General features: G+C 43.4%; 1 long non-coding RNA gene across 2 annotated transcripts in view; it reads left to right on the top strand.

Annotated features, from left to right (window-relative positions):
• Positions 1 to 1430: 1430 nt before the first annotated feature.
• LOC109268449 (uncharacterized) overlaps positions 1431 to 7989 on the top strand; it is an 84239-nt gene continuing 77680 nt past the window's right edge. For both annotated transcript variants that reach the window (XR_008417201.1, XR_008417200.1), the window contains exons 1-4: positions 1431 to 1629; positions 2935 to 3036; positions 5323 to 5399; positions 7030 to 7180. This is a non-coding gene — a long non-coding RNA (uncharacterized LOC109268449). The remainder of the gene's footprint in view (positions 1630 to 2934; positions 3037 to 5322; positions 5400 to 7029; positions 7181 to 7989) is intronic.

Here is a 7989-nt window from a genome sequence, read left to right as displayed (position 1 = left end):
TTCAACAGACACTTAATGAATTTTGGGTATGTGCCAGGCATGGTTGTAGATACCAGGAATAGAGCAGAGAAGAAAACACATCCCCTATTTTTGTGGAGGGTGCATTCTATGGGAGTGGAGACAGCACAAAACGATAACATATGGCATGCAGTAATGATAAAATGTTGAGGCAGAGGAATGGACAGATTACTATTTAGGATAAGTGGTCCAGGAAGATCTTTTTTTTTTTTTTTTAAAGTGTTTATTTGTTTTTGAGAGAGAGAGAAAGAGCACACGAGCAGGGAAGGGGCAGAGGGGGAGGGAGAATCCCAAGCAGGCTCTGCACTGTCAGCACAGAGCCCAACGTGGGTCTCGATTCCACGAATTGTGAGATTATGACCTGAGCTGAAACCAAGAGTTGGCCAGTTAACCGACTGAGCCACTCAGGTGCCCCCAGGAAGATCTCTCTAATTGGCTGGCAATTGAACAGAGCAGAGAGAAGGTGAGAGCCAAGAGGATACCTGGGGGGAGAGACTCTGAGGGAGCAGTGAGCACCCAGGGCCCAGGTGGGAGTGCATGAAGGAGGAAGCAGTGTGTCTGCTGGGCAGGGAGTGCAGGAGAGGGGGCCAGTGGGTTTGGGTCTGAAGGGCTATGTGGGTCATTTAAGTCATTGGCTTTTACTGAGCCATTGTGGGGTGTTGAGAAAGGGCAGGATCTGACTTAGGTTTTACAGGAGCAGCTAGGTTAGTCTGGTAAGAATGGAGTAGGTGGGAAAAGCTGGGTGTAGCCAGTGGCTCATGATATCCAGGGAAGACAGCTGAGAGTGGCTTGGACCAGGGTGGTCATGGTAGGTTTTGAGAAGTGGAGGGATTATGGATGCATTTTCAAGTAGAGCTGACAAGATCTGCTGACAGATTGCATGTGGGGTGTGGGAGAAGGGAAGGAGGCAAGGATGACTCTAAGACCCATTCACGAGCAACTGGAAGAATGGAGTTACCACTGAGGCTCTAGAAAGGATACAGCCAAAGCGACGGTGACCAAAGGGCTGAGACACCAGTGGCTCATGGAAGCAAAGATAAAAATTGGAGTGTATTTATGGATGAATATGTCTACTTGTTGTAATGAGGAAGAGGTTGCAAATTGGTAGGCCCTGGGCTGAATCTGGCTGGTGGACATGTGTGGTCTGGTTCTCACAGTTACTTAATAAGTAACTCAACTCAATTAGTTGATATTTAGAACCAATGGGCTTTTATATAAAAATATGGATTTCCTGCTTCTTTTAGGAAAGTGGAAGTTCTGGCAATCCAGGTGAGGGCTGGTTGGCCCTGGATGACAGCTAACCCCTTTGGCAGGGTGCCCCCCCCCCATTCCCTATTATTTTATAGCTGCTTGCTACCCTCTCTCAATCCCGGTCTCCTCATTTGAAAATAGGAATAACAGTAGTACTTACCTCCTGGGGTTATTAGGAAAATTAACAGACATAACTCATGTAAAGCAACTAGAATACGTGGTTATCGACTAAGTATTCAAAAATGCTTGCTTTATTGTTGTTGGTATTATTATCTGTCTGGTCTTGCAGGGCTGTGAATTTGCAGCTCTTGCCAGGAGGATTTCAGAAAGCTGGAGGATGATTCTAACAGGGGTTGAGAGGTGAGTGAAGCTTCCCTTAATAAATAATGGCACCAAACCAGAAAGCAGGAGGGAAGGAGGCACAGCTCCGAGACACTTAGAAAATTGTGTCCGCCTGAGCGCTATCAGCCCCACAGATCAGGGTTCATTTCTCTTCTTCCGCAGAGCTCGGCATAGTGGCCTGGATCACCCAGTGACTCATCTAATAGCCCAGTGAGTTTGCCCAGCTTGCAGCATCACAAATTACATTTGCAGCCTCCTTATCAGGCAAGCTAGGAAATTAAACCTAAACGGCTATGGTGTTGCTAAGTAATATGGCTGCATACACAGACACCCGAGGCTGAGACCATCACAGCCCCATTCAAGCATCATTTCCCACTGTGGCTAATAAGGTTTGAGACCTTCAGAGAAACTGTTATTTTTTTAAGGTCAGAAAATGAGGTTACTTGGTTATAAGCAAAAGAGAGAATTTCCCTTCTAGATGCTATGTGTGTGCATGTGTGTGTGTATGTGTGTGTGTATGAGTGTATGTGTGTTTGTATATGGGTCCCTGTTGGAAATCTATAGTCTTGTGGCTAGTGAAAGTGAGGGGCAGGAAGCCAGTTTGCCTTCCTGAACCCCTCTTCCCTGGGCCATCTTTGTCCATTTTAGGGTTTGGCTCCTCATGGACCCACCAAGTGTAAAGCTTGAGGGCATAAATCCAGGGAATGAGGCAATAGTTCCGTGGCCCCCTTAGTTCACACGGGTAAGGATTTAGCATGTGTATCATCACCCCAGTGTGGCTCTTCTGTAACTTAGTATCTCTGCTGGGTGGTGAAGTGTGGTCAGGGGGTTGAGGCATCTGGATCCCATGAGCCCTCTACAAGCTCCCTCTCTAAAAGGAGTCCCTCCATCTTCTCTGATCTGGGCTCCTGGGAAGGGGTGAGAGAGTGAATTCCTATTTAATTAGTATCTTCAATCACATTGTCTTCACAATGCTGCGGATTATTTTTCAAGACTCATTCAGGTTGTGTGAGCCTCACATATTTCTGGTTGGTGAGAAGAGGGTAGAGCTTATAGGCCACTGGAGGGAGATGCCTGCTGTCCAGTGGGTGTGTTTGACTTGTGCGGGTCTGAGGTAAGATCTGAGTTCCATCCTCTGGTAGCTCTTGATAATCTGATCTAGCCAGTCCTGATCCTCACTAAGCAGAAGAAGGTGGAGAATTTCTTCTGGCATTTGTTGTGTGGTATGAGACATGGCTGTGCCCAGATGGGACAAAGACTTTCAGATAAGAGATGTCTCCAAATCAAACTTTCCATATTCCCTTCTTTCCATTTTTTTGATAGGCATGGGCCCATTTCCCTGGGAAAGAGCTGTGCTCTGTTAGAATGAGACTAATCTGTGGGACTACCCCAGCTGGCCATTGGGACATCCCTGTCCACCTCCACGTGAGTGATATGTGACCTCACCTTTATATATCACTCAGGAAACACTTGAACAAGCAGGGGTCATATTTCAGTCCAGTCTTTGGTTTTAACAACTAGTCAGGTGTAGATAATGATATTTAATCATTAAACCACCAACATATCTCATTTTGTAGTGCTTTGCAAACCTTGTGTGGCTGTGAGCTATGATTTGTTTTCATGTGAATGTGACATGGTGCTTGGGTCTTATTGGTTAATTTTCATATAAGTCTATTTTTGCCAAATGTTTTCACTACTAATTTGTTGCATAGTAAGTTAAATCAAGAGCTGTATGATTTGTGTCCCCTTTAACACTATTTCTATTTGAAGGCCATATTTAAACAGTGCCCCTTTCTCTGGAGGGCTGTCACTTGGTCCAGTAGATGTGTTTCTTTGGATCGTTCTTTTATGACTTGTATTGGTCCTGCTGCCAGAAAGACTTCCAGAGAGTGAGCTGGCCCCATGCTGAGTGCCTCTATAGCTCTGCTTACCTTCCTCTGGATGACCAGTGAGTTGCTAAGCACATGCGTCTGCATGGCTATGTACTTGCCCATTTCTGAGGCCTTCAACTCTATCTGAATTCTCTGAGCTGGTATACAATCTGGATTAGGTTTCCCAGGGGAAGGGAGACCACTGCCTCCACTGGCAGGTTCCTAGCACAGGACAAGAACAACCTCAGGACATCCTGATTCTCCAAGGACCTCAGAAGGCACCACTCCCACCTAGGAGAGTGACACATTGGTGCAGCAGCCTTGTGTTTTGGGGACAGTCCCACCTCATTCAGAATTGCTTCTATCTCCACCACTGTTGAAACATCCTGGCTAAGTCTAGGGTCCCCACTTTTTCTTCCTTTCCTTCAAAGTGAAGACTGGTCAGCACCTTAGAGATGATGATGCATCTTTAAAGTGATAGCCTTTTACAAAATTCTGATGATGGGGTGCCTGAGTGGCTCAGTCAGTTGAGTGTCCGACTCTTGATTTCAGCTCAGTTCATGATCCTGGGGACGTGGAATCGAGCCCCATGTCAGGCTCTGCACTGAGCATGGAGACTGCTTAAGATTCTCTTTCTTAGTAGGAAACATGGTGCTTTTTGCTACATTTGGTTAAGAGTGAATGAATATGCATCTCCTCTCTATCCACAATTTCATGTGCTCCTGCTGACTGATTTATCAAGGCAGTTGGTCAGGGGTGAAATACCAAAGGCCCTCCAAGTCTCAGTTTAGCAAGGAATGTAATATTGAAAACTTTTATGAGGAATTCTTTCTAAATCCTTTGAAACCAAATTCCTAATTCCACCTTTCTAGATTTTATATATTAATTTTTCTGACTTCAATAAATTGTTAACTATCTTCAAATTTTTAATAAACTTATGTGTCTTTTTTTTAAAAAAAGTGCTTGTGCACTCTCTAAAATAAAAAAAATTATAAAATTCTGATGGTTTATTGCAGATTCATGGTGGAAAATGAAAATACAGAACAGCACCATCAAAAAAATTAAAAACCACTCATAACCCATCATTAACCCACAGAATACCACTACTAACCTTCTGAAACATCTAGTTCCGGATTTTGTCTATTCACGTACATATATACACACATTTACATATGTATATAATGTATATATTTAAAAATGGGATCATAATATTTTGCTACCTGCTTTTCTCATTAACACTGTATTGGCATTCCCATGCCATTAAAGTATTCTACATCATCATTTTGATTGCCTGTCATTTTTTATATGGATACATTCTGGTTTATTCAGCCTGTTCCCTATTATGGACATTAAATGTCCAGTCCTTTTTTTTGTCGTTATAATCATTGACGTAAGGGACATCCTTGAGGTATGTCAAAGGTTAGCACATTTTTAAAAGACTTTGATATTGCCAAACTATTTTCCTGAAAGGGTATACATATTACTGACCAGCTGTGTATAGATGCCTTTTATTGCAATTTAAAACATATTTGCCAATTTAATAGGTGAAAAATGAGCATCTCCTTGTTAATTTTAATATCGTGGAATGTGCGAGGTTAAACATTCTCCCTGCCATTAATTGGCTGGCGGGGATATTTCGTGCTCCCCTGCTTCTAGATGATGGAGTTTAAAACTGTTGTTAGTTACCACTTAGGAAGATAAAATTGGGGCATGCTGCCAGGGAGCTGAGGGTAGTTAAAGTGGTCGCTATTAGACTTCAGAGCCTAAAACCAATCTTCCTAAGTGTGTTTTCAATCATCCCTGAGTGGGTCTTCTAATCTGAGGGTATCTTCTCCTCCAGGCCTCCTGTAGGTCAGAACCTGACAGAGCATGACGTGGAACACAAGAGGCATGGGGAGGCGTCTTGATATAGACAGGGTGCGTGGCTCACTAATGGATTGATATCCTATACCTCCAGTCATTCCCCTTTTTCTTCCCCTCATTCACGCAGATAATCACATATTGAATATCTTTCATTTTGCTTTATGGTGTCTATTTCCTTATATGATGGAGTAACTCGAGTGTTTGATGTCATTGTTGTTATTTTGTGTCTGCCCAGGAGGTAGTTGAGAACCAGCTGTGTATGAATACCAGGCTTCTACTGTTTCTAGGTATGCAAACTCACAGGGCTAGGTGAGGAGAGAGGTCACAGCAGGGGAGCCGGATTTGGGAGGCGCGTTAAAGGCAGAGGGTACACTCTGGATCAGATCTGTAATCTGTAATAATGCAACATGTTGAGAGGACCAGCAATCCTGGGGTGGCATGGCTGGGCTTTGAGGACATATTGATGTACCATGCTCCTTTCATGATACAAAAATGACTTTCATGCAATTCATTCTTGTGTGAAGGTCCATGGTGGATCTAGAAGACAAAATCATGAGGTATTTTGCCAGTTTCAATAACCAAGTTTTTGGGGAGAAAACGAATGGCTGGAGTGGGGGGGGGTGGTGAAAGCCTGGAAGGCGGTGAAATCTGAGGGGATGCTGGCTTCCCTCCAGCTGAAGCAGGCTCTTGTGAAGGCTGGGCTAGAATGGCCTGTCCATCATCGCAAACTGGCGGGTGTTCCCAGAAGAGCCGCTGAGGTGTGAGAGAAACTGCCTTGTTACCAGGAATGTGGGAAAGAGTGGAGGTTTTATGTATAATTTCCTTTTCTCAGAATCCAAAATAGTCATAAATAAGCCCAAAGAGGCAACAGGCAGGAGAATGAAACATGAATGCCTATCATTTCTGAGGAGCTAGAAACTGAGAAGAATTCAAATAGATCTTTCACTGTGGATTTGGACTCCGAAGTAACTTGGCCAAAGCTAAATGTAGTCAGTTTACAAAAAGGGCTCTGCAAGGTGACATAATGCCACAGAGATGAAGATTTTCACAGTGGAAAAAACAGGTTTGGCACAGACAAGCTCTAAACTCTTTGGAAATCATAATCCTGTACTCTCCACAGATCCTTGAGAGTTAAAGGCTAAGACTGTTAGAACATCATGACAGGGTTTTACATCAGTCCTCCTTGCTGTGAAAGGACTTGGGTCTTTTGGTGTTGAATGCACAGAGGAGAGGATTTCGGAGGGCTGGTGGCACAACAGTTGGCTGCCTTGAAGAGAACTGCCTCTTGGAAGAATCTAGAGGCATTTGGTTGAACTTAGTGGTGTGCCAGCATTTATTATTAATCACACTGAAACTGCTTTTTCTTTGTCTTGTATTTTCTTGTAAATCTGACTTGATCTTCATAATATAAGATATTTTCCAGAGCTTTATTGAATTTCAATTTTTTAGTCAGGATTTGAACAACTGCTGAGGCTCATGGGAGGGGCAGTTTTATAACATACATGGAGAGGAAGGAGGAATGTGTGTTTTATAAGCCAAGGTAGCATGTGTTTAAGGGGTCAGGCATGGACCCTCAGGCCTGATAGGGGCGCTGTGGAACAGTGGTGGGCAGAGTAAAAATCATAGAGTCATGCCACAGTATAGTAGTCCTCCTTATCTGTGGTTATGCTTCCTGTGATTTCAGGTACCCACTGGTCAACCAAGGTCTGGAAGCAGATTGTCAGAAGGTCACTAGTAGCCTAACACTACGTCACAACACCTGCGTCATTCACCTTATTTCATCTCTTCACGGAAGCATTTTATCATCTCATGTCATCACAAGAGGAGGAAGAAGGGTGAGTACAGCACTCCTTTCGCAGTACAAAAATGGACTTTCATGCAATTCATTTCAGTCAGAAGTTCCAGGGATGGATTTGGAAGACAAAAATCATAAGATATTCTGAGAGAGGTCACATTCATGTAACTTTTATTGCAGCCTATTGTTATAATTCTATTTTGTTATTAGTTGTTGTGACTCTTACTATGTGACTCTTACTATGCCTAACTTATAAATTAAATTTTATCATAGGTATGTATGTACAAGAAAAAAAACCATAGTATCTATAGGGATTGGTACTATATGTACTTCTAGTCATTCCCTGGGGGGCCTTGGAACATGTCCCTCATGGATAAGAGGGGGGGCCACTATAGGTGCCATTGGACGCTTAGCTCCCACTCCACCTGGAGATGTCAAGGCCTTGTTTTCTGTCCCAGGGTCTGTGTGTAACTGGGATGGGAGACCCTTTTACTTGAGAGCTATTATCTTTGCTGCATGATTAGACTCTCCTGACCTTAGTTCTCACTTGTAAAATGAAGTAATAATAGTATCCATCTCAAGGAATTGTGTGATTAACTGAGTTAATACCTTTAAAAAAGAAAGAGCACTTAGAGCACAGAGTGAACAAGCCATGCATGTTAACTATTATGATGACGGTAATAGTAATGACCATCCCTATTGGATATCACAGATGGAGGCAGCCTAGGGTGGTTACATGATGTCGCTGTCTCCTGGCAAGGATCCAATGAATCCCCGCTTTACACCTCCATGGCTTTGCTGAGGACATGGTGAAGGGTGTGAGGACTGTTGTTCTATCTACTTCTGGAA

Source organism: Panthera pardus, unplaced genomic scaffold (assembly GCF_024362965.1).
Source record: "Panthera pardus isolate Hobbes unplaced genomic scaffold, ASM2436296v1 HiC_scaffold_24, whole genome shotgun sequence".
NCBI lineage: Eukaryota > Metazoa > Chordata > Mammalia > Carnivora > Felidae > Panthera > Panthera pardus.
This window is presented reverse-complemented; position numbering and strand designations above follow the sequence as displayed.